Here is a 26,925-nt window from a genome sequence, read left to right as displayed (position 1 = left end):
ACATGAAGCTGAACAGCCTGCCCACACCCAAAATGGCGGCCCTGCGGTTTTTACACCGCTGCGGCCCCCACCAACACATGTCTGTACCCCCAAATGTTGCAGAAGCACTGCAAGGGACTCAGGGACCCAAGCAAACCCCCCACACCGCGGTAGGACCGATATAGCACCCCCACAGGGACCGTGAGGGACACACGGGAATCACATAGACAGACATGACGGGGACATCACAGACTCCAAACACACTGCCATCCCCATAACAGAGGCCCCACATACACCCCCGACAGACAATGCCATAGACAGAGGGGTAGCATGGTACTCACCAAACCAGCGAAAACGTGGATGCCGCTCTGTGATGGGAAGCCTCCCACCCCGGGTGGGGGCGCCGTCAGCCAAACAGGACGCTAGCAACATGCGGTGTACCGCAGTTGAGACATCCTAGCGAAGTAGCCACTCCGCAGGCTTTGTCCCTGAGGACAGGGACAGGTCGTTTGTCAAGCCTGGGCGTACGCATAGCCTGCTAAACGCTCGATGGCGGGCTGGGATTCCGTAAGGCTCTAGTACAACCAGTGCGATTCCCAGCTCAGCAAATGCTGTAGTCTTCCGAAGACTGACTAACTAAGCGCAGGAACAAATGTAAAGCTATCAGTGTAAAGAAAATCCCTTAGCAGAAATAAAAAATCAAGAAAACGGAAGAAAAGGCTGAGACTGTAGCCCCAGCAAAGGGAAGCCTGCCTACTCCTAACTAGGCAAAAGACAAACTGAATTGGGAATGAGGCTAGCCAGGGGTATTGGACCAGAGGGACAGCCCCCTGTAGGTGTGTCTATGCAAAGTTTTGTGAATGTTTCTAACAAAATCTTCTGCCTAGCTTACTCCTGTGGATAAGACCAATACTCATAAGTGAAGACTGTATGAGTGGGCGGCGACTGTCAGAGGACGTAGGAGAAAGTTATATAGTCACAGCATACACTTTCATTTTTGTAACATTAGCATTGTAATAGCAATCCAATATAAGCTTATTTGAAAACTCTCCTTTCATGTTCTGCATGTTTGCTTTCCACAACTTCATGGATTCCCTGCATGCTTTGCAGCTTCTCCTCTTCTGTTTACTTTCATTTTCTACGGACTACAGATCCCATAGTAACTTGCTGTCTATAAGCTGTGATTCCTGTATTGACACCACCTCCTGAAACTCCTCCTTTCAGCATGTCTATAGATCAGAAGGCAGGCTCTGTGAAATGTGTGACACAGCAGTGCCTACTCACAGGGTATAGTCAATACATGTCACAAAATTCAAGGAAGAAAATGGGTGGGGATCTTCACATAGTAATGTAGCCAGGCGCAGGCTACTGTAGTACGAAAACAGCGGACATTACCTCTATCGTCGTAGTCTGTTCCTGTTTCCCTCTGGTGCTGCACTCAAACTGTTTGCATCATATTACTGAGCCAGAAGCAAAGGGCAATGGGACTTGTCCTGTGTTCAGCCTTGACTGGACTCCTGAGTTTCTCTCGGACCACATCTCCCAGCAAGTTTCTAACTAAGAAGGGGATTGGCTATTTAAGGAGGCATATATGGCAGGCCTACTCTCTTTTCCCAGGATCCATCAGTGAGTATCAAAGTTGCCATCCGCTGGCTGGCACCGGGGCCTGAAAGCTATCGTTGTCCACGCCTGAGAAGGTCTGTGTCACTGGGTGACATCTGGGGACCCTCTATCTTTTTTGCTGATGCACAGTGGACAGCGCTGCAGGTTCCATCCCGGCCTGCTGGTTGCACATCCTTGCCGCATCCATCCTTGCTCTACCTGGGGCCTAGACCCTGAATTGTTTCAGTGTGAACTGACTACCTTCAGAATTGGTGAATGGGCGTGTGCCCAAATCCCCTGCTTGTCAGTAACATAAAGCACATGGGCACTGCATGCAGACACCACTACCTGGATTACAGAGGAACTTGTCAAATTTTCTATACCCATTACTCACTTGCTGATTGATTCAAACCTTCTTTTTTCCTTGAGGATTCCCCCTTCTCAACCTCTTTGAGCTCCAACATGCCAGCAAAGACTGTGTTCAGGCCTGACACTTGGACTACCCTTATCCCATCATCTGCAGGGTATGAGCTGGCCCAAATACTGCTAGCTCTTGTTGCCCCTCCAGGAGTAATTCCCTGCAGGCCAGCCTTATTCTGTCCATTGTCCCTTCCTCCATCACTGAACTGTCTGGGCCCATTCAATTTTTCAGTGTCTACTATTGTACATATTCAAGGGTTATTATTAATTTCTGACTGTTTTACTCTGTACAAATCTAACTACTGTGTGTCCAACTTGACCGGTATTGGGTTTTGTCCCAGGGTTTGGCTGACTGGCACCTTTTGTTGTACCCACCACTTGTCTTGCCAATACAAAAATTCTGTTGAATTCAGTTACATTGTGTCATTGGTTCATTTGAAGGTGTATAGAGTGTCAGAAGGGCTGGAAAATTGCCAGGGTCAGGTCAACAAGCAAGGACACGGAGTATCTACCGGCCCTTTTGTGGGGTAGCGCTACAGTAAGCTTAAAAACTACAAGATTGCTCACATTATCAGGAGTTGGCTAGAAATAATTGAAATAATATGTGGAAATGAATATATGATTTTATATTTTTTCCATAGATAGACTTAAATTAGACTCACATTTTAGCTTTGGTTCACACTAGTGCTGCCTCATGATGATGCATTTTTCATTTTCTTTTTTGTAGCACATGCATTTTTTTTGTAGTAGGAGATTCGATTGTATACAAAATACTCTGCCAAAAATGCAGTACATCAATTTTACAAGCATTTCCATTGCTTTCTTTGCATTCCCATTGGAATCTATGGGGCAAAAAACCTGCTGCACTGCACCAAAAGAAGGGCCTGCAACGTTTAAAAATAATACACTGCACTGTGCTACATCGATTTGAACAGACACCATAGATAATAGTGTGATTATCATTGTCATGCATGCATACCAATGCGACAGCTAATGCAGGGGAAAACACATTAGTGTAAACGGGGGCATATTACAGTTTGTGTGTCAGGTTTTATAGCAGTTTGTGACCCCATTTGAAAGGCTTTTCTTGCTTCATGCATTGGTGACACAATTTGAACATGTTGAACATAGAGGCCAAGAGAGACTTCTGGTGTGATGAGGCCATTTGGGATTTTCTCTTTGTCCCTAAACCTTTTCAGGGATTCACCCAGGACTGACCTCAAAGAGAAATTTGATGCAGTAAAGACTCAGTGGCTGTTTGGACGGCCCATATACATCGGCCGGGTAGAAGTTCGTCGCCCGGACGGGTCGGGCCAGGCTTGGTCCATCCGAGTGCGGGACAGCCAGGAGCCCTTGTCAGGGTCCCTCACCCAGAGTATTATATTTGAAAAGAATTTAAAAAAAAATGTATACCTGCAAGACTGAGCAAAGTAAGGCTGGCTAGCCATCATTTCAAATAAAGTATAATGCTGAAGTTCACAGTTATGGTTGCTGTTCAAGCATGGTTGGAAAAAATTAGTGTTCTACAGACCCCTTGGGCAATCAGGCCAGGGTCCTAAAGAGGAACTCCACCTTCACACGATCCCTTGGGCAAAAGGGCCAGGCTCTCTGAATTACAATTGTTGCTTAAGAAAGAACTAAATAAAACAGGTGACTGTCGCAGTGATGGGCGGTGCATCCAGGAAGTTTGGTGGGGGGTGCTCTGAAAGACCCCTTACATTTCCCTGACTAAGCAGGACTGCAGGCCACTCAGGCTCCAGTGGTTTGCCCTGTTTCCATCAGGAAAAGTATCGTGAGAGACAGAAGGAAGATGCTGTAATTGTCTTCTCCAAAGGACTCTGCAACTGGGTAGTGCGTGATAGAACACCGATTCTCCCAGGAGGAGGGGGAGATTGGACTCGGCGTGTCAAGCACTGAATCACAGAGGAGTCAGAGAATGGATTAAGAAGGTCGCCCTTGCAAGGAGGGTCTTTTTACTCAACAGTTCAGGCACATAGTCATGTGATGATGTAATGATAAGTTTTGTGACATGTGATTAACTTTAATGTATTCCTTTACAGGTGGGCTCGCATTACAGATAGACAGTTAGGATGTGTAAATATATTCCATCCTCACCAACTAAGTTTGTTGGTGGGGGATGCATCTTTTCATGCACCTAGTATATTGTGTATATGGTACAAACAGAGATGTCTTTATATTTTTACACTTTATTTATTTGTACATTCGTTCTTCCCTTTTCCCCCTTTCCAAGTTGGTGGGATATTCCAAATTTTTATTTTTGGCAGATTTTTGTAGGAGGTGGCTGCCTCAGAGCCAATGGGGACACGGCTCATTTTTGGTGGGGGGTGGATGTAGCACCCTCCTAGGTAGGTGCTAGGAAAGAGCATATGGGTGGCCCTGTCTGCATATCAGGGGGGCCTGATCATTTAGTTAGGCTGTCACGTGTTTCCAGGGGTGACCTATTGAGCCTGGGGAGTCTCACCACTGTTTCCAATGAGGGCTCTTATTGGGCAGTGGAGAAAACCTAGCCAATGGCACACCAGGGCTTATGGCTATTTCAGTGTGCAAGTAAGGCCCATCATACTGTCTCCAAAGATAGTCCCACTGCCCCTCCCGGCATGGCCGACTACAATCTTCACAGTATCACTGCAATTGCTGTATAGAACAAATATCCCGCTGTCATAAGCACGGTCAACATCAGTCCATATAGCCTGCACACACATCTGGCCCCTGGCACCTTGCTCCTCGTGCCCCTGGCTGTCATTTTCTTTGTCCACTCCTGGACCTTTCTCTGTTAAGCAGCTGCAGCTTTTATTGACTGAAATACATCTCTTCCCTACTCTACAATACTTGATAGCAGAGTACATCTCATAACTGAAGTGGAAGGTTCCTGCCATTTTGCAGTATTGACTGGAATATTTCCATTGCCACGGGCAACCTTCCATGTGCACAATAATCTTTATCCCACTCTCCCTGTCTCCTGCAGAGCTGACCTCACACTTTTCTTGGGTTTTGGAGTAAAGTCCCGGGCACAAAAATGGAGATTTTGACTTTCTGTTTTGCGGCCGTTACTGCTAGCAACCAGCCTGGTAACCCAGGGTGAAATACCGGATGAGCCCCAAAATGTAGCAGGATTCCCAGCCGTTTTGCAGGATATAAGTCCTCCTGGGTCACCAGTTTCAACAAAAGTACCTTTGTGCATGTTTCTCCAAGTGGGAGCACTGAGACAATGACCAGTCCAGTGTCTTTGGGTTTTTTGTATTTATTGAGAACTTGGGTGGGAGAAGGGAATGAGTGGGATACTCCTTTGGCTCAACTATGCACAATTTGCTAGGGACAACTGAAAAATGCCGATTGGCGCTGACTTGACGCTGGCTAGATGGCGGTCAACGCCCGTTGACGCTGGTTAACGCTGGCTTGCTGCCTGTTAACGCCAAACTGACTTTGGACTGCTTTCTTGCATAAAGAAGTCCTCTTTGAGCTCCCTTAAGCACTCCTTGCTGAGGTAGCTACTTGTACTACTGCTCCGCTGCTAAACAATTCAGGGCCCACACCAGCACCCTCTTTCTCCCACTTATCTTCAGGGCTTAGACACTGGCACCCCCTTTCTCTAAGCCTTCTCCACTCGGTCCACAGCACTCTGGATTCCTCTCTGCAGCTCAGCTCAACCTTCGTCCTCTAGGCCGACTGCCCAGGACACCTTCACTATCGCTGACAGGAGGAGAGACAGCCATCACCCTCCCCCTGGGACTCTGCTTTCCGCCAAAGACGCTCTGTCGCATTCTCCCCTCAGACGCATAACTCATCCCAGGGTGCATTGCATTAAACTACGCCCACTGAGATGGCCATAAGCCCTGGTGTGCCATTGGCTAGGTTTTCCTCCACTGTCCAGTACCTGGGAGTACCTGTTACTACCTGAGTGTCTGGGAGTACCTGCTACTACCTGAGTGTCTAGGAGTACCTGTTACTACCTGAGTGTCTGGGAGTACCTGTTACTACCTGAGTGTCTGGGAGTACCTGTTATTACCTGAGTGTCTAGGAGTACCTGTTACTACCTGAGTGTCTGGGAGTACCTGTTACTGCCAGAGTGTCTGGGAGTACCTGTTACTACCTGAGTGTCTGGGAGTACCTGTTACTACCTGAGTGTCTGGGAGTACCTGTTACTACCTGAGTGTCTGGGAGTACCTGTTACTACCTGTGTGACTGACCGGGCTGTGTGTCTGTGAGTGTTGTGCGACTGACCGGGCTGTGTGTCTGTGAGTGTTGTGCGACTGACCGGGCTGTGTGTCTGTGAGTGTTGTGAGACTGACCGGGCTGTGTGTCTATGAGTGTTGTGCGACTGACCGGGCTGTGTGTCTGTGAGTGTTGTGCGACTGACCGGGCTGTGTGTCTGTGAAGTGTGGTGCGACTGACCGGGCTGTGTGTCTGTGAGTGTTGAGCAACTGAGAGTGGGTGCGACTGACCGGGCTGTGAGACTGTGAGTGTGTACGACTGGGAGTGTGTGCGACTGACCGGGTGGTGCGGTTGGGAGTGTTGTGCGACTGACCGGGCAGTGAGATTGGGAGTGTTGTGCAACTGAATGTCAAGTGAGTGAAGCGGAGTACCAGAGGGTGAGAAGGTAGAGTGTGGAAGCCAGGAAATAGCCACATAGGATAGACTTAAATTACTGAATCCCCATTAGATTAGATTAATAGGTACAATGCCCGGCGGGTGTGGAGATGCGACTCGGTGTACATCTTGTGATATGTATGCGTTCCTCAGACATGTAATCGAGGGCGAATACAAATGCGCAAAATGTAAGCAAGTTGCTTCCCTGGAAGCTCAGGTCCTGAATCTAGGGAGGCAGCTGGCAATACTGAGAGGAATGTCCATACCGGAGGAGAGCCAGGATCGTACCAGTCAGGTGCAGGCAGGGGTCTGCACAGAGGTGGGCGGAGTATTGGAGGTGCATGCATCAGAGCAGAGTAGAGGGGTGACAGTTAGGAGGGGTAGAAGGGAACAAGGCAAGGAGGCTGATCCTGGGCTGGAGCACCCCAACAGATACGCCCCGTTGTGTGATGTTGGGGAAACCAGTCAGGGACCAGCATTGCTGGAGCAGAGCGACGCCCCTAGCTGCCAGGGGAAGAACTCCTCCAGTGAGGCCGGGAGAAAGGGAAAGGAAAGACAGGTGCTGGTGGTAGGGGACTCAATTATTAGAAGGACAGATAGTGTAATCTGTGACAAAGACCGTGTGCGCCGAACAGTCTGTTGTTTGCCAGGCGCTCGGGTTCGGCACATCGCGGATCGGGTAAACAGATTATTGGGTGGGTCTGGGGAAGACCCAGCTTTCATGGTACACGTGGGTACCAATGACATAGGCAGAGGAAGATGGAGAGTCCTAAACGATTTCAGGGACTTAGGCACTAAGTTGAGGAGAAGGACCTCCAAGGTAGTATTTTCCGAAATACTACCTGTACCTCGAGCCACACCAGAGAGGCAGCGGGAGATTAGGGAAGTTAACGAGTGGCTGAGGAGCTGGTGTAGTAAGGAGGGTTTCGGGTTCCTGGAGAACTGGGCCGACTTCTCAGTCGGCCACCGGCTCTTTGGTAGGGACGGATTGCACCTAAATGGGGTGGGTGCAGCCGTACTGGGTGAGAGGATGGCCAAAAAGTTAGAGGGGCTTTTAAACTAGGGAATGGGGGGGAGGGTACAGATGTAGAATTAGCCAGTGGAAAGCAAGTTTCAGAAGGCAGAAATGGGGGCATTAGCGGTAGGGTGTTCGGAGCTCCTATACCCAGGGTGGGTATGGGGAAAAATCAAGAGAGCAGCCTAAAAACATCAAATGAGGATAAATGTAACCGGTCAAAATTAAGAGGTTTGTATACCAATGCCAAAAGCCTGGCCAACAAGATGGGAGAGCTGGAGCTACTGATGTTTGAGGAGGACTTAGATTTTGTGGGGATAACTGAGACTTGGTTTGACAGCTCTCATGATTGGATGGCGACCATTCAAGGGTATTCCCTTTATCGCAGAGATAGAGAGGGTAAAAAAGGGGGAGGGGTATGTCTGTATATAAAGAACAGTGTACAGGTAAATATGAGGGATGATATTAATAATGGAGCTAAGGATGAGGCAGAATCCCTATGGGTAGAGCTTCAAAGGGAAGGCACGGTGGGGAAGGTAATATTGGGCGTATGCTATAGGCCCCCCAACCTGAGGGAGGAGGGGGAGGCGGACCTCATTTTACAGATAGGATTGGCAGCAAGCATGGGAAACGTCATTATAATGGGGGACTTTAATTATCCAGATATAGACTGGGCAGAAGGAACCGCACACTCAGCCAAGGCTAGGCAGTTCCTAAATATTTTGCAGGACAATTTCATGGGTCAGATAGTGAATGCACCGACGAGAAAAAATGCGGTACTTGACCTACTGATTACCAACAATACAGACCTGCTCACGGATATAGAAATACGTGAGAACTTAGGAAACAGTGACCATAGGTCAATAAGTTTCAGTATTAATTACAGTTATAGGAAGCAGAGGGGTAATATAAGGACGCTGAATTTCAAAAGAGCCAATTTCCCAAAACTGCGCTCGCTGCTAGAAAATATCAATTGGGATAGAACCCTGGGAACAAAGAACACGGAGGAAAAATGGGAGTGCTTCAAGAGCATACTTAACAAGGGGATTGACCAGTGCATTCCAAAGGGAAATAAATTTAAAAGAGCAAAATTAAACCCTGGGTGGCTAAACTCCAACATAAAAATGCATATTAGTGCTAAAGAAAAGTCCTTCAAAAAATACAAGACTGAGGGGTCATTTGCAGCATTTAAGCATTACAAAGAGTGCAATAAGAAATGTAAAGATGAAATCAGGGCGGCTAAAATAGAACACGAGAGACATATAGCGGAGGAGAGTAAAAAGAACCCCAAGAAGTTCTTTAAGTATATAAACAGTAAGAAAGCGAGGCCAGAACACATTGGCCCCATAAAAGATGACAAAGGAAAAATGGCCATTGAGGACAGGGAAAAGGCGGAAGTGTTAAATAATTTCTTCTCTTCAGTCTTCACAAAAGAATCGGGGGGCTACACAAACCTAGCTTGTAAGGCCGAACTAAACAACATACCTCAGGAAGTGCCGCCATGGCTAACAGAAGATAGACTTAGAACTAAACTAGAGAAACTTAACATAAATAAATCACCGGGACCGGATGGCTTGCACCCGAGGGTTCTTAAAGAGCTCAGCCAGGTGATTGCCAGACCATTATTCTTGATCTTTAAGGATAGTTTACAGATGGGTATGGTGCCAGCTGATTGGAAAAAAGCCAATGTGGTACCAATATTTAAAAAGGGACCGAGGTGTATCCCGGGGAACTATAGGCTGGTCAGCCTAACATCTGTAGTCTGCAAGATTTTGGAGGGGATATTAAGGGACCGCATACAAGACTTTAGTAATGAAAACTGTATTATTAGTAGCAATCAGCATGGATTTATGAAAAATCGTTCTTGCCAAACCAATCTATTAACCTTTTATGATGAAGTGAGCTGCCACCTAGATAAAGGAAAGCCTGTGGATGTGGTGTATCTGGACTTTGCAAAGGCCTTTGACACCGTTCCCCACAAACGCTTACTGTACAAACTAAGGAAGGTAGGTATGGACCATAAGGTGAGTACCTGGATAGAGAACTGGCTCCAGGGGAGAGTCCAGAGGGTGATGATTAATGGGGAGTACTCGGATTGGGCGGGTGTGGAAAGTGGGGTCCCCCAGGGTTCGGTCCTGGGACCAATCCTGTTTAATTTATTCATAAATGATCTAGAGGAGGGGATATCTAGTACAATCTCAGTAATTGCAGATGATACTAAACTAGGCATGCCAATATCTTCTATGCAGGATGTGGAAACCTTACAAGCGGACCTGAACAAAATAACGGGGTGGGATACTACATGGCAGATGAGGTTTAATGTTGAAAAATGTAAAGTAATGCACTTGGGGGCCAAAAACCAGAAAGCAAGCTACTCACTAGGGGGGGAACCTCTGGGTGAGTCTAAGATGGAAAAAGACTTGGGGGTACTGGTAGACAACAGGCTTGGCAGTGGCATGCAATGCCAAGCCGCTGCAAGTAAAGCCAACAGAATACTGGGATGTATAAAAAAGGGGATTCACTCCAGAAATAAAGAGATTATTCTTCCACTCTACAAGACTCTGGTCCGGCCACATCTGGAGTATGCTGTCCAGTTCTGGGCACCGGTCCTCAGGAAGAATGTGCTGGAACTGGAAAGAGTCCAGAGAAGGGCAACAAAAATAATTAGGAGAATGGAGGACATCAGCTATGAGGAAAGACTGCAAGCACTGAACCTATTCTCTCTGGAGAAGAGAATATTGAGGGGGGATATGATATCAATGTACAAATACTGTACTGGCGACCCTGGCATAAGGAGCAAACTATTCAGAGTAAGGGAATACAATAAGACACGTGGCCACTTACTAAAACTAGAGGAAAGACGGTTTAACCTTAAAAAGCGTAAGGGGTTCTTCACTGTGAGAGCGGTAAGGATGTGGAATTCTCTTCCACAAGCAGTCGTATCAGCAGGGAGCATTGATAGTTTCAAAAAAACATTAGATGGGCATCTTAGAGACCACAACATACAGTGGTATACAATGTACGGTTAACAGCAAACACACACACACATCATAGGTTGAACTGGATGGACTGTTGTCTTTTTTCAACCTCACTATCTATGTAACTATGTCCAATAAGAGCCCTCATTGGAAACAGTGGTGAGACTCCCCAGGCTCAATAGGTCACCCCTAGAAACATGTGACAGCCTAACTAAATGATCAGACTATTGGCTACAATTGCATGTACAGTGGGGAAAGGGTAGGTAGGAATGTTGTGAGGAAAATAAAAGTGTGTGCATGAGTGGGGGGGATGGGGAAAACAAGCAATGTTAATTGAAGGATCTAGAGAGAAAAGGGCAGGTGTAGGTAGTGGTCAGTATATGGAATGTATAAAAGGGTGGGGTCAGGGGATGTCCACAGTGGCATGTGGTTGCCCTTTATAAGGGAAACAGCAATCCATGAGCAAATGCAGCCTAGGCATAGCTGGCTAGGGAATTTACAAGAGTCAATGGGATCAGCTGTCTGTCCTATACTGTCAGGGTCTCCTAAATTAATCCAAGAGGTATGTAAGATTTTATTATGGAATTAAAAGTGGAACTGCACTGCATCTGAGCACCACAAACTAAAAACGCTATTTAATTCATTTTTAATTTTCAAGGTAAATTTACTCATACATCCATGTCTCCATGCTTTATTTTGCTAAAAAATCTTTTTAAAAAACACCCTTGGCATTTCTGGCAGTGGCCATCTTGAGTAAGGGCAGATAATTCATGTATCATTTACTTCCTGGAATCCATTTGCCCTTAGCTCAGGCATAGGCTGAGCTGAGAACTCTCCCTCCCCTCCTGAAGACTGCTGGGATGTATGACATACATCATTTGTCTAGATGTGGAAACTAGGAAGTAACTGAAGAAATTTAAAAAAAAAAGTTTAAAACGAGTGCTGTAAATATGATATATTTTACTATCTATTTACTGATATTGCAGGATAAAAAAAAAAAAAAAAAAAAACAATCCATGTTGTTTGAGAGAGTGAAGTTCCACTTTAAGATTATGTCAGTTTGCTGTGCAGTATGTTTTATATAGAACATTGTTTGTTATACCTGTTTTTTTACCTTACAGGGATATTCAGCGATTTCCATGCAAATACCAGTACCCTCTTGGCAATCGTGGGGATATGAACTACCAATAAAAATTGCATACCTAGGTAAGCAGTGGGCTTTTTTTTGAGAAGGGCTTCAAGGCGGTTCTTATAAAAAATGCCAGTCACGATAAAGAAAATGTTTGATTTTGAAATATTGAAAAACATCTTCAGGTTTTTACTGGTAGGTGTTTGGAGAGTGTAAAATGGTATTGTTCCTGAGTGACTTAGGAAATGTTTGACTAGGTAATATTTATGGAAAATCCAGGTATTAAAGGCCTGTAGGTTCTTGTGGCCAGGCTGAAATAGGGCATTTCCTAAAATGGACAAAAGTGGGGTGTGTGGGAGGGTTAGATTATGTTTCCCTAATCCCCTCTTCTCAAGAGAGAATTCATTCAGTTCAGCTAATATTTCCTCATAGCCAAGCTCCTCCATGCTTCTTATCAGTTTGTTTCCCCTACTCTGCACTTTCTCCAGAGTCTATACAGTAAACCCCCCTCCATTGCGGGGGTTACGTTCCGGACCCAGCCACGAAAAGTGAAAATCCGCGAAATAGAAAAACCCTAATAAAATGCATTGTAGGCATGTTTTTTTTACTGTCACTGTACGTGTAAAAGCATTTTAAGGTCTTTAAACACACTTTTAAAACAATAGAAACTCATTTAAACACATAAAAGATACTGAGAGACATAGCAAGAGCTATGGAAAACACAAAAATATTTCATTTTTAATGATTTATATAGTAAAATAACATTACAAAAAAAAAACCGCAATATACCGGGACCGCAAAAACTGACCTGCGATGGAGCGGGGGTTTACTGTACCTCTTTTAATAAAATAAAGTATTTTGCTACCTTCAGAAATGGCAACTTGACATGGCATGCTATTATTAAGCCTATGATCTACCATAACACCCAGATCCTTCTCCACCATTGACTTCCCCAGCTGTTCTCCTCCTAGACTGTATGATGAATGCATGTTTTTAGCCTCCAAGTGCAAAATTCTACATTTATCAACATTAAACTTTATTTGCCACATAGTTGCCCAAATAAATAGTGATAAGTTGGCTTATCGGTTGAAGACATCCTGTAAGGATTATTCCACTACATAGTTTGGCATCATCTGCAAGCACTGAAATGGTACTTAATCCTAGACTCTATATCATATATACAGTAAATACAACCTATGTTAAAAAGTAAGGGTCCCCACACTTAGCCTTGGCTTATACCACTAATAACCATAGACAATTCAGAGTATGATTCATTAACCACTACTCTTTGGGTACGGTCTTTTATCCAGTTTTCTATCCATTTACAAACTGATTTTTCTAAGCCTGTACACTTTAACTTATACATTCGCCGTATGTGGGGAACTGTGTGAAACGCTTTGGCAAAATCCTAGTAAACTATGTCCACAGACATTCTTTTGTCTAAGCTTTTGCTTACCTCCTCATAGAAAGAAATCAGATTTGTTTGACAACTGCGCTTTTTTGTGAATCCATGCTGACTATTGCTGAAAATATTATTTTCTAGCAAAAACTTTTCTATGTGGTCTTTAATTAAACTCTCAAGTATCTTCCCGACTAAAGAAGTTAAATTAACTGGTCTGTAGTTACTTGGTAAAGACTTTCATCCCTTTAAATATGGGCACCACATTGGCCTTACACTAATCCAGTGGTACAATGCCAGTCATTAAAGAGCCTCTAACAATTAGGAACGATGGCTTAGATATAATAGGAATAGTTTTGATCCTTCAGGCGCTGCTCCGTTGATTTCCCCCTTGAACACTTAACACAGCACATCACCCCCTTGGCACCACTGCTATTCAGTGAATGCCTTTTTTTTCAATGAGTAGAAGACCTTCTCTAATAGGAAAGTTGAGGTTGTGACTAGAGATCGACCGATTATCGGCACAGCCGATATATCGAGGGCTGATATGCACTTTCTCCGATATATCCGAATTGGCCTTTTGATTTACCGACATTGCCGATATTTTGGGAAAGTGCATGTACTGGGGTGATGCCTGCAGCTAGAGGCATCACCCCGGTACCGGTGTCCATAGTCGGCTGTCTTGAAATGACAACCAATGCGGCTGAGAAGCCACTCAGCTGTCATTCCAAGGAGCGGGAGGGGATGTCCCCCCCCCTCCCACCGCCTTCCGCGGCTCGCCCGGGTCTCCTGTCCAACCGGGAGACCTGGGCATCCTACCTTCACCGCCGCCGTCTGACCAGGTCTCCATTTCTTTGAATTCGGTCGTGCGACGCCGTACCCAAACGAAATTTACGTCCTTTTTTCCCACAAACAGAGCTTTCTTTTGGTGGTATTTGATCACCTGTGCGATTTTTACTTTTTGCGCTATAAACAAAAAAAGAGCGTTTATTTTGAAAAAATAACAATATTTTTAACATTTTTTATATGAAATTCCCCCCCAAAAAAATGTAAAAATCAAAATTTTTTAAAATTTTTGGCCAATTTGTTTTCTGCTACCTATGTTTGGTAAAAAAAAAACCACAATAAGCGTATTTTGATTGGTTTGCGCAAAAGTTATTGCGTTTACTAACTAAGGGAAAGATTTCTGTCATTTTTGGTGTTTTTTTTTTTTAACGAGTAATAGCGGCGATCTGCGATTTTTTTTGCGGGACTGCGACATTGCAGCGGACAGATGGGACCCTTGACTGACATTTTTGACACTTTTGGGGTTACCAGTGACATTACTGCAGTAATCAGTGCTATATATATGCACTGTTACTGTAAAAATGACACTGGCAGGGAAGGGGTTAATTTTATTGGAGAGGGAGGGGTTAATGTATGCCTGGTGCTTACTGACGTGTGTGGGGGGAGGTGACTGAGTGAGTCAGGGACAGATCGCATGTTCAGCTATGCTGAACACTGCAATCTGTCACTCCCTGTCACTTAGGAGATCCGCCCGCTCTGTTTACACAGGCGGACGGATCTCCAAACTAGGTTCCCTGACGATCGGGGAAGAGCAGCGGCGATCGCCACCGCTCCCCCCCTGGCCCGACTCCCGCTGTGAATGAAAACAGCGGGAGCGCGCCTCCTGCGGTGCGCGAGTCCCACCTACAGGGGGAGGAGTCCAGCGACGTAGTACTACGTCGCTGAACGATAACGAACCACTTTGCCGCAGTACGGTCAACGTGACCGGTTGGCAAGTGGTTAATGTCAGCCAATATCGGCCGATACCAATATCCGATGACCAAAAAATCGGTATCGGTGGTAAAAAAACAATATCAGTCGATCGTTAGTTGTGACGTCACTTGCCCCTCCGCTTCACCTTGTACATTCAGTGTGAAGATACCTTGTATTCATTAAAAAAAAGAGCTCTCTGTATTTTGTTTGGCTTCCCTGTTACTGTTATTTACTACTTACTGTAAGTTTTATAATATTTTACATGATCTTGTACTGTAAATGTATCTTTTAAAGATTGTGACGGTGCTGGGCCCTGCCACTATGTAAAAAGGTAAAAGGTACACCGAGTTCTCATAAATACAGATTAAGGGACTTCGGAATGGCTGATGTAAGTGGAGAGAATTGGTCTTTTAATTTTCCATGGGTTTTGTAATTCTTGGAATGGGTTCTGGAGTCTGGAGGTTTCAAACTGGCTTGGGAGGTACAAAGCCTCTAACCTTTTGTCCAGGTTTTCCTGGAGACTAGCAGGCTGTGTGTGTAGGTGTGCACAGCCTAATGACCTGACTGTAGTTCAGAGCTTCACCCGGGAGTTACAGTGGCTGAAGAAGCTGTTGTGTTCTGGAGTGAGAGTCTACATCCTAGACTGAGAACTGTGTAGCTGATGTGAGCTGCTGTATAGTCAGGAAGCTGTTTTTAATTTGAATGCTGTATGATAGCATGCAATGCCAAGCTGTGTTTTCCAAAGCAAACAAAGTCCTTTCTTGTATTAAGAGAGGTATGGAGTGCAGAAAGAGAGGGATATCATTTTGCCCCTGTACAAATCATTAACAAGACCTCATTACAGTTTTGGACACTGGTTCGCAAAAAGGATATCGGTGAACTGGAAAAAGTGCAGAGAAGGGTAACCAAACTGATAAGAGGCATGGAGGAGCTCAGCTATCAGGTAAGATTAGAGGAACTGAATTTATTCTCTCTTTGGAAGAGGAGATGCAGGGGGATATGATCAACGTATACAAATACATAAGGGGGTCAATAAAATGAACTTGATGTTGAGTTATTCATTTCAAGTATGTCACATAGGACAAGGGGGAAATCTTTACGCCTAGAGGAAAAGAGATTTCATCTCCAAATACGGAAAGGTTTCTTCACAATAAAAGCTGTGAAAATGTGGAATAGACTCCCTCCAGAGGTGATTCTGGCAAGGTCCACAGATTGCTTTGAAAAAGGCCTGGATTCTTTCCTAAATGTACATAGTATAACTGGGTACTAACATTTATAGGTAAAGTTGATCCAGGGAATATCCGATTGGGGATCAGGAAGGACTTTTTTTCCCCTGCTGTAAGCAAATTGGTTAATGCTTTTCCTGGGTTTTTTTGCCTTACTCTGGATCAACTGTGGGTATGGGTTTGTATGATTTTTTTATTGGTTGAACTAGATGAACTAACTATGTAATAAGCTGCTGTAAGAAACTTTACTTTTTTCTTAAATAAAAGTGGGCCAACAAGCCCTAACACTGTATTTCCTGGTTGAATTGAATGCATTGGTAAGCACTACACTTGAGTGAAACCCTCTTAAATTCTACAAGATGAATTCCAGGTATGGATATTGTACACATAGTTACATTAGTCCCGCTTGGACCATTGTAACGATACATATGCCATACCTGGCCAATTGTGTCCAGGTTCCATGCCAAGGGGCTGGCCTCATTGTGAACATAGGAAATCTGCTGCTCAGCATATTCTAACGATAACGCAAAGGATCGTCTGGGGGATGAGGGAGAGAAGCAGGGTGGTGATGTCACGCTGTCTACCTACAGTGCCTTGCGAAAGTATTCAGCCCCCTTGAACTTTGCGACCTTTTGCCACATTTCAGGCTTCAAACATAAAGATATAAAACTAATTTTTTTTTGAAGAATCAACAACAAGTGGGACACAATCATGAAGTGGAATGAAATTTATTGGATATTTCAAACTTTGTTAGCAAATAAAAAACTGAAAAATTGGGCGTGCAAAATTATTCAGCCCCTTTAATTTCAGTGCAGCAAACTCTCTCCAGAAGTTCAGTGAGGATCTCTGAATGATACAATGTTGACCTAATTGACTAATGATGATAAATAGAATCCACCTGTGTGTAATCAAGTCTCTGTATAAATGCACCTGAACTGTGATAGTCTCAGAGGTCCGTTTAAAGCGCAGAGAGCATCATGAAGAACAAGGAACACACCAGGCAGGTCCGAGATACTGTTGTGGAGAAATTTAAAGCCGGATTCGGATACAAAAATATTTCCCAAGCTTTAAACATCCCAAGGAGCACTGTGCAAGCGATAATATTGAAATGGAAGGAGTATCAGATCACTGCAAATCTACGAAGACCTGGCCGTCCCTCTAAACTTTCAGCTCATACAAGGAGAAGACTGATCAGAGATGCAGCCAAGAGGCCCATGATCACTCTGGATGAACTGCAGAGATCTACAGCTGAGGTGGGAGACTCTGTCCATAGGGCAACAATCAGTCGTATACTGCACAAATCTGGCCTTTATGGAAGAGTGGCAAGAAGAAAGCCATTTCTTAAAGATATCCATAAAAAGTGTCATTTAAAGTTTGCCACAAGCCACATGGGAGACACCAAACATGTGGAAGAAGGTGCTCTGGTCAGATGAAACCAAAATCTAACTTTTTGGCAACAATGCAAAACGTTATGTTTGGCGTAAAAGCAACACAGCTCATCACCCTGAACACACCATCCCCACTGTCAAACATGGTGGTGGCAGCATCATGGTTTGGGCCTGCTTTTCTTCAGTAGGGACAGGGAAGATGGTTAAAATTGATGGGAAGATGGATGGAGCCAAATACAGGACCATTCTGGAAGAAAACCTGATGGAGTCTGCAAAAGACCTGAGACTGGGATGGAGATTTGTCTTCCAACAAAACAATGATTCAAAACATAAAGCAAAATCTACAATGGAATGGTTCACAAATAAACATATCCAGGTGTTAGAATGGCCAAGTCAAAGTCCAGACCTGAATCCAATCGAGAATCTGTGGAAAGAACTGAAAACCGCTGTTCACAAATGCTCTCCATCCAACCTCACTGAGCTCGAGCTGTTTTGCAAGGAGGAATGGGCAAAAATTTCAGTCTTTCGATGTGCAAAACTGATAGAGACATACCCCAAGCGACTTACAGCTGTAATAGCAGCAAAAGGTGGCACTACAAAGTATTAACTTAAGGGGGCTGAATAATTTTGCTCGCCCAATTTTTCAGTTTTTTATTTGTTAAAAAAGTTTGAAATATCCAACAAATTTCGTTCCACTTCATGATTGTGTCCCACTTGTTGATTCTTCACAAGCAATTACAGTTTTATATCTTTATGTTTGAAGCCTGAAATGTGGCAAAAGGTCAAAAAGTTCAAAAGGGCCGAATACTTTCGCAATGCACTGTAATCCAATCAAAGATTGATTTGCATTCATTCAGAAAATTCAAAACTTTCTGTGAACGACGCTTGTGCCAAGTGGCTGGTCTCCTAGGTTCAGATTGCAACAAGTTAGCCGCTTGGCATGGGACTCAGGAGCAAGTGGTGGTCACTATGTTAGTGATCTCTACTTTTGTGATTTACAGCTTCCAGGGGCATCGACCAGGTATGGTAACTACATGGTTATATTGTACACATACATTCCATATGTGAAAATCTTCTCTAGATTGGTAAATTAAAAAATATAGAGCCTGAGCATTGTGTGCTGGTAGCTGCATCTTTTTTGGTGGAACGAGCCATTTTATTTATTGACCTTATTATTTTGTTTGAAAGATCTACAAGAAACTTGAAAATTTCATTAAATAGGAGGAAAACATGTTTTTTGATATTTTTGCTAGAAGCAAACCATTGTGTTTGCTGGGCAGGACCAGAAAATAATAATTTTCTGGGGAAATACTGCACATCTTGATGTTAATAAAAAAAAGTGTGCCAGTACTTATCTTTTATTACATGAAATTTAGACTTTGCACTTGGGTAAGTAAATCCACAAATGGAACTGACAATTTTAAAGCATCTCAAAAAATTGCCCGTCTCTAGACAGTGGAAGGGGAACCGTAGTGGACTGTGTGGTTAAAATATTATCCTTCATCAATAGACTGAGTTTCACGTTGCAATGAACAAATCCTTTCCTGCCCTGCTCAAGTATTGACTTTGTTTTGGGGACACAGAGATGGGTTCTGCCACCTAGATAGCATTTGAAAAAATTGGGAATCCTACATCTGCAAATAGCATGATATAGATCTATACATCTGACTTGTACACAAGCTATGGATCCTACTATAGGTGGTGTACGGCTACATAAGTAGTATGAGCAGCAATTATTTGCACACATTTGGAGCATCAGGCTCCATTTGCACAGGTATTTAGCCATGCTGCGAATACCAGCATCAAAAATCTACTGATTCCTGCGGCTGGGATTGAAAGCTGTGTGCAGATAATCATGACTGTTTACACAGCCAACGATTACCTGCGGTGAACGTGACTGTATGCACACAGAGTACATTCAGCCACAATCACCATAGGTAATCACTGGCTGTACAAACAGTCACAAATATCTATGTCCTCTGACAACATGTTATTGTAGTGTACAGGCTCATTGGATACAGCAACCACTGTCAATCCTAGCCACAAGAATCAGTAGATCATGGCCTCTGGGATTTGCAGCATGGCTAAACACCCATCCAAATGGAATCGTTTGCAGTCCTGCAAGATTAATTGCTACTGCAAATGGAACTAAAGGCAAAACATTTTTTTTTTCATTTTGGATAGCGTAAGGGCCCTTTCACACGGGCATTCCGCATGTCCACAAATCATCCTATTTTTTTGCGGATGATATACGGACATAATGTATGTCAATGGCATTGCGGATGTCCATCCGCTGACATCCGATTTTCATCCTTTCAGTTCTGTTCTGTTTTTTGGAACGGAACAGAACCCTATTTTTGTTTAGTTTAAAAAACGGAACGGATGCAAAATCGGATGTCAGCGGTGACATCCGCAATGCCCATAGACATACATTATGTCGTATATCATCCGCAAACGGATGGGATGATATGCGGACACAAGTGTCATCTGCTCCGTGAAAAAAAAAAAGTGCCGGAGCGGATCACAATGCGGTCCGCTCCGTGTGAAAGAGCCCTAAGGCTAAAGAGTTTTTTTGTTGCCATCTCTGTCCCGACTGGATAGATTTCCCTTTATTTCCTGTCTCATAGCCAAAACATAAAGTGAGAGCAATTCCCTCCAAGACGGTTGTCACCATAGTCACCTGAACTCATTGGAAGATTTGCCCTCAATTCTTGTTCTGTTGACAACCCGAAATCTTACATTTTCTTTCACTTTCACCACCCAGAAGTGACATATTCGTTTTTTTGTCTGGTAAAAAAGCTGTTTTGGAATGAATCATTTTTTATCCTAATAATAAAATTCTGTTGACATTTTTCAATGTACATTTTATAAAGCAATTACCTAAAATTAAAAAAAAATCAGCAGTGTACAATTATTTCTTGAACAATGAAAGCAATCAAAACTGTTACTTATATTAGATATACCATTCATTATCAACAATTTAAACATAATCTTTATTAGGATCATTATTATTTAATTTTATCTAGACCTTTTATTTTAGACAACCATGTAATTTAGAGAGAACTGTACAAAACATTGTACAACGTGTAGTCTGTTTTCACATTCAGAACAGTGTGACATCATTTTTTGTTATTACTGTGTGACATGCCATATTTTGACATTCTATGTATTTAGTGCTTCATCCTGAAAAAAGTACACCACTGATGATATGAACCCAGCAATTAAAAAAAATGAATACTTTTGTCAAATTGTATAGTATATTTGTAGAATGTAATGTTTTTTTACAACTCTGAAAAGTTTGCCTTGAAAAGTCTTGTTGTTCCTTGAAAATATTAAACCAGTTTTTCCATAGGGCTGCATATCTGCGTATATCTCTTTGTGCTGGGAGCGCACCGCGCGCTCCCAGAACGGAGACCGGGATCCCACCAAGTTCCGCACTGACGAATCGTGGCCAGACGAAGCATCCAATCGAGGTTTACGGCTGTGGAGGACTTCCGGGACTACCCGATCTGGCGTGGAGCCACATCTGAGTAGCAGTGGACACCCACCGCATTTGCCGTTTTTGATTATTAAGCGTACCAATGTTCTACCAAAAGTGAGTGCAATGTATGATGTTTTTATTTGATTAAAAGTTATTATCAGATGTATTGCACTAGTGGAGGTATCTTTTATTTTCCACATACCTGGGAGGAACAGTGGAGGAATGTGACGGAGTTGGACCACCTGCATGTCTGCATTATTTGTGACAACGTGCGACTACTTGTGGGCTTGCTCACTTACATGCGTGGTGTGCTCATTTATGAGAATAGATGAGCATGGGGAGTCGGTGAGTGGCCATTCTTTACTTTTCCCCCTGCACTTGGTGGTGGAATAGAGGTGATCCTACCAGATTGCACGGGACAGTGGTGATCTAGCGAAGTGCACCTACAGTAGCATATGAGGACCACATAGACGATCATCGGCGATCTGGTGGTTAATGGGACTGATGTTCATTATACCGCATTTAGAATAAACCTGTGGGACTGTTCGCTGAATGTTCTGAGGATTGAGTCACCATCCGCATTTCATTTGGGGGATATCTACAGTTTATTTTATGAGACAATTTTTTATATATTGTTTTTGCGCTACTATTCTTCCTCTTATTATCAGTATCAAATATTCTCGTTATTTGTTTAAGTAGCAGCACTATTGGTATAGACCTTGTGGCCAGCAGCCTGCTGGCGCTTCCTGAAGCGTGGAGATAATTCTACAGTGTAGGCGTAGGGCTGGGAGTTAATTGTATCGTATATTTGTAGAATGTAATGTTTTTTCACAACTCTGAAAAGTTTGCCTTGAAAAGTCTTGTTGTTCCTTGAAAATATTAAACCCTTGACCCAGTTTTTCCATAGGGCTGCATATCTGCGTATCTCTCTTTGTGCTGGGAGCGCACCGCATAGACGACCACATAGACGATCATCGGCGATCTGGTGGTTAATGGGACTGATGTTCATTATACCGCATTTAGAATAAACCTGTGGGACTGTTCGCTGAATGTTCTGAGGATTGAGTCACCATCCGCATTTCATTTGGGGGATATGTACAGTTTATTTTATGAGACAATTTTTTATATATTGTTTTTGCGCTACTATTCTTCCTCTTATTATCAGTATCAAATATTCTCGTTATTTGTTTAAGTAGCAGCACTATTGGTATAGACCTTGTGGCCAGCAGCCTGCTGGCGCTTCCTGAAGCGTGGAGATAATTCTACAGTGTAGGCGTAGGGCTGGGAGTTAATTGTATCGTATATTTGTAGAATGTAATGTTTTTTCACAACTCTGAAAAGTTTGCCTTGAAAAGTCTTGTTGTTCCTTGAAAATATTAAACCCTTGACCCAGTTTTTCCATAGGGCTGCATATCTGCGTATCTCTCTTTGTGCTGGGAGCGCACCGCGCGCTCCCAGAACGGAGACCGGGATCCCACCAAGTTCCGCACTGACGAATCCCGGTTCCGGGTCACCTGTTCGTTGTGGTTGCCTCTGATTGGCTATCACATCTCTCTCTGTGAATGGAGAGGAAAGATACATTGCAGAGAGGAAACAAAAAGTTTGTGTAAAAAAAAAAAGAAAAAAGAAGAAGAAAAAAAAAGAAAGAAAAAAAAAAAAACCTAGATCACTATTTGATCTAGGTCAGTGCCAGGGTTAGTGAATGGGTCAGGGTCAAAGGTCAAGGTCAGGGTCCAATGCCATGGTCAGTATATTTTTGACAGGGTTTAAAAAAATAATAAACTTAAATTAGTATCAGTGTCAGTTAGTGTCAGTGTGTTTTAGGTAGGATTTAAAAAAAAAAAAGTAAAATGCACGCCATTGTTTCTGGGCTGTACTATGGGTACAAACAACAAATGATATACACAAATGTGGTATGGCTGCAAGCTGGGAGCAGGAGATTTTATTTTGGGTTGTTCTTTGGTGGTAGGTTATAGTAGTAAAATGAAATATACAGATAAATAAAAAAAAAGTGTTATACTATTTTAGGCCAGTTTTCCTTTGATAATAAAAAGAAATCAGGTAATATCAATTACCATTTACCACCAAATGAAAGCCTTATTTGTCTTTAAAAAAACAAGATATAATTCACCTGGATTCACAAAGAAATAGTCATAATATGTATGGTTTTACTATATCAAAGTTGCAAAATTGTGCTTAGCCATTAAGATTTGTTTCACCCTTAGGCGCCAAGGGGTTGAGGTGCTCATTTAGTAGCGGTGGTAGCAGAGTGTTACTTTACCTGCCTGTCCCAATGGCGCACACAGGGCCCTTTAATATTTCCCACAATCCCCTTGGCTCCAATCAGCCCCCTGGACTCTTGGACACACCCTGGGAATATAAATTACAGCTCCTTCCACCCTTCTGTTTTCAGTGGGATTGTAACTGATGGAGCAGATATGACTGGGCTAGAGTTGGTGTGCGGTTACTGAAGGGTACAAGAGCATGCAGCACTAACTGAAGCCCCAGTCACATTTGTAAACTCTGTCCAGAGAGAAATTCCAGCACAATAATTCTAGTAGGGTGGTGTTACACTCAGCTTCCTGGTCTGCTTTTTCAGAGACTACAACAGCCATGCGTGTGCTCAGCCTACAGTGGGGTTGCTGTCTTCAGCTACCTGAGTCACCCTCTGAAGCCAATCCGTAGATCTGCATGTATTTGATTACTGTATAGACTGTATAGACTAGTGCTTTGTTCAGCTGATAGTGTTTGCAGACCGGTTTTCTAAGCTGCCATCTAGTGGCCAAGTGGTGTTACTCTCAGCTTTCTGGTCTGTTTTTCCAGCCTGTTTTGGGTTTCCTTTTCTTAGCTACCTGGGGCACCCTCTGCAGCCAGTCCCCTGATAAGAGATGGAGATGTTTAGCCACCTAAGGTACTGCGCGTATTTGATTACTGCCCACACTGCCTTATACTGCCCCAGTGTTTTGTTCAGCTGATGTTTGCAACCCTGTTATTCTACACTGCCTCCTGGCGGCCAAGTGTGGGAACTATTTCTGTCTTACATTACTATATGTAGATTTACTCTGTTTTTTGTTTATTATTTTTTGTCTGCTTTATACCCTGGCAACAACAAGTCTTTATTGTCCCTTATCCTGCATGCTGACATTAGATACCAAGTTTCTCATCACTGCTGGTCTGATCAGTTGACTGATTTCATTACATAATACTTGGTTTCTACAGGAAAGGATCAGCCATGTGAGACAACAGTGATGGAGACGGTCCAATAGCAGCACCTGCCAAACAGCTTCCCAAATATGCAGGTTCAGATCAAAATTCCAAAAATTGGACAGGAGACTGAAGAGTAGGATCCAATCATAGAGGATTTTCTCCCAATTAACAGGCAGAATTGGTAAATTTAGCAGTAGAAAGGAGAAGAAGAGGTGTCCCGCAGGTTGTCCTGGCTGAGGTGACATGGATGACTGAAAGAACAATTTACTGATGGGCTGCTGTCCAACAAAGTCAGAGAGAGCATACAAGAAAGAGAAAGAAACAACCCCAATCTGCACTCCATTAATTACTAGAAGCAGCCATAGCAAGATTAGGATAGAAACACACAGGCTTGGACTCCCATGGAACTGAACATACAGTCCTGTAAGTGACAGCCACCCAAAAACAGAAGGCATGGCTCAGCTCCAGATAGAATTGTCTGCACTGAAGATTCAGTGTAAAAAACCATGAAAGGTAAAGAGAGATCACTGCTCCATGAAGGAGACACATACTGCCTCAGAGGCTTCCTCGACAGGCAAGGTTGTCAGGCAGGGGTAGCCAAGTAATGGGTCATTGAGAGCCCAATAGACTGTCCCCAGCCCCATATAGGATAGCCATTAAATTAGAATGCCCCACCGCTAAGAGTCAGGTGGTGGGCAGCCCAGTGAAACGACTCCACCACACCCCGACAATATAGTGTTTAAGAGACCAGCAGTGCAGGTAAACTTCGATGGGCAAGAAATCAAGTGCCTCTAATACAGGGTCCAAAATCCACCAACCTTTGGTTGAGAGTTTAATTCACCTGGGGTACTTTTTGGGGCAGAACTTGTAATGCCATCTCATCGAGAACCCGTACTTCCCACATTCGTCAGTTCCCACTGTGAACCGCAGGGCATCCTGGACCTTATGGAGCTTCCCGTTGACACAACCCAGTTATTCACCATGATTCTCACAGTGGTTAGTCAGGGAACACTGTTGCTTAGGATCCACAGCACCAAGAACATCTCACTCCTCCTACTCACAAGTACACCAGAGCTTACCCTGATCTCTGGTGGGGTTGCCCTCAAAGTCCAACACCTAGGCAAAACTGAACATGATCAAGTGGACAACAGAGAATGAGCAGGAGTGGACAGAAGAACAGATACCTTCACTAACTCACCACCGATGAACTGTCATCCACACAGATGATGGCCATTGGCCAAAGGGTGGCTGGTAGGCAAGTGGTCATGGATGTTTTCTCTTGAGATTTCTACGGGAGAAAGCCTAGCTATTGGGGAGCAATACTGAAGCATTCCATCACACCTATATCAAGAAGTTAAACAGATGTTGGATCATATAATGCAACAGTGGGTGATTGGTTAGAAAAACAAGCCCTTAGTCAGTCCCTATCGTTGCGGTGTAAAAGAAGGCCCACACCCTTCATTTCTGCATGGACTACGGGCATCTAAATGCTGTCATCACATTGGAAGATTATCCCCTTTCACAAATTTAGAAGTCCATTGCAGCCATGGAAAGCTAAAGTAAAAAAAAACAAGGTGATCCTAGATGCAGAATAAAGGAGTGTTTATTCATAAAAAGCAGTTAAAAACACTTGCAATGTAGTAGTTCAAATAAGCATCTCAGTTTACAAAGATTAGAAGACCCTATATCGGAAAAAGAAATTGAAATAGCCTTAAAAAATACATCCACAGGTAAAAGTTTGGGGACAGATGGCTATTCAACCCTCTATTATAAAAAATGTAAAGAACAGTTGATTTTCAAATTATGTGCTTACTTTAACAGTATAGGAGAAGGGAATGGTTTTAGGAAGGAGTCCTGTAAGCCCACACCACATCACATTAATCCCAAAAGAAGGGAAGGATGTAACCTTATGTGCAAGTTACAGACCGATCGCCTTATTAAATGGGGATATAAAACTTTATGCAAAAGTTCTAGCAACCAGATTGAAGGAGTTGATGCCCAAGTGGATACATGTGGACCAAACAGGCTTTGTCCCAGGGAGAGAGGGGAAGGACAACGGGATTAGGACGTTATTAATTATGCAAAAAATGAGGAGATGTGGACACCCGGGTCTTCTATTGTCAATTGACGCTGAAAAAGTCTTCGACAGGGTAGACTGGGGCTTTATGATGGCCACAATGGAAGCGGATGGAGTAGGACCAAAAATGATGAAGTGGATTAATGCCTTATATAACAGTTCAACTGCGGCAATCAAAGTAAATGGAAAATTGTCACTCCTTTTTGCTATGGAAAATGGAACGAGACAAGGATGGCCATTATCCCCTATTCTGTTTGTGTTCTCACTAGAACCCATTTTGTCGAGGATTAGGAAAAATGTAGATATATAAATTGGGAAGGTTGATCATAAAGTGGCTGCATACGCAGATGATATAATATTTTATGTTACCAACCCAAGAATAACATTACCAAACCTGATGAAAGAAATTAAACAATTTGGAGCTTTGTGAAATCTAAAAATAAACCAAACCAAATCTGACATATTAAACGTGAGTATAAGTAAAAAAGAAGAACTAAACTTGAAATTTCAATTTACATGGGGGAAAAAAGTACTTAAATACCTGGGAAAAAATTTAACAGCAAATGCGCGGGATCTCTTCCAAGTGAATTACATCCCACTACTGAATGAAATTAAACAAGAGATAAGGAGGATGACATTGAAACCTATTTCATGGTTA

This window comes from Pelophylax lessonae, assembly GCF_965119305.1.
Source record: "Pelophylax lessonae genome assembly, chromosome: 5".
In the NCBI taxonomy this organism is placed as follows: Eukaryota; Metazoa; Chordata; class Amphibia; order Anura; family Ranidae; genus Pelophylax; species Pelophylax lessonae.
The sequence above is the reverse complement of the archived record's forward strand: the minus strand, read 5'-3'. Positions refer to the sequence as shown.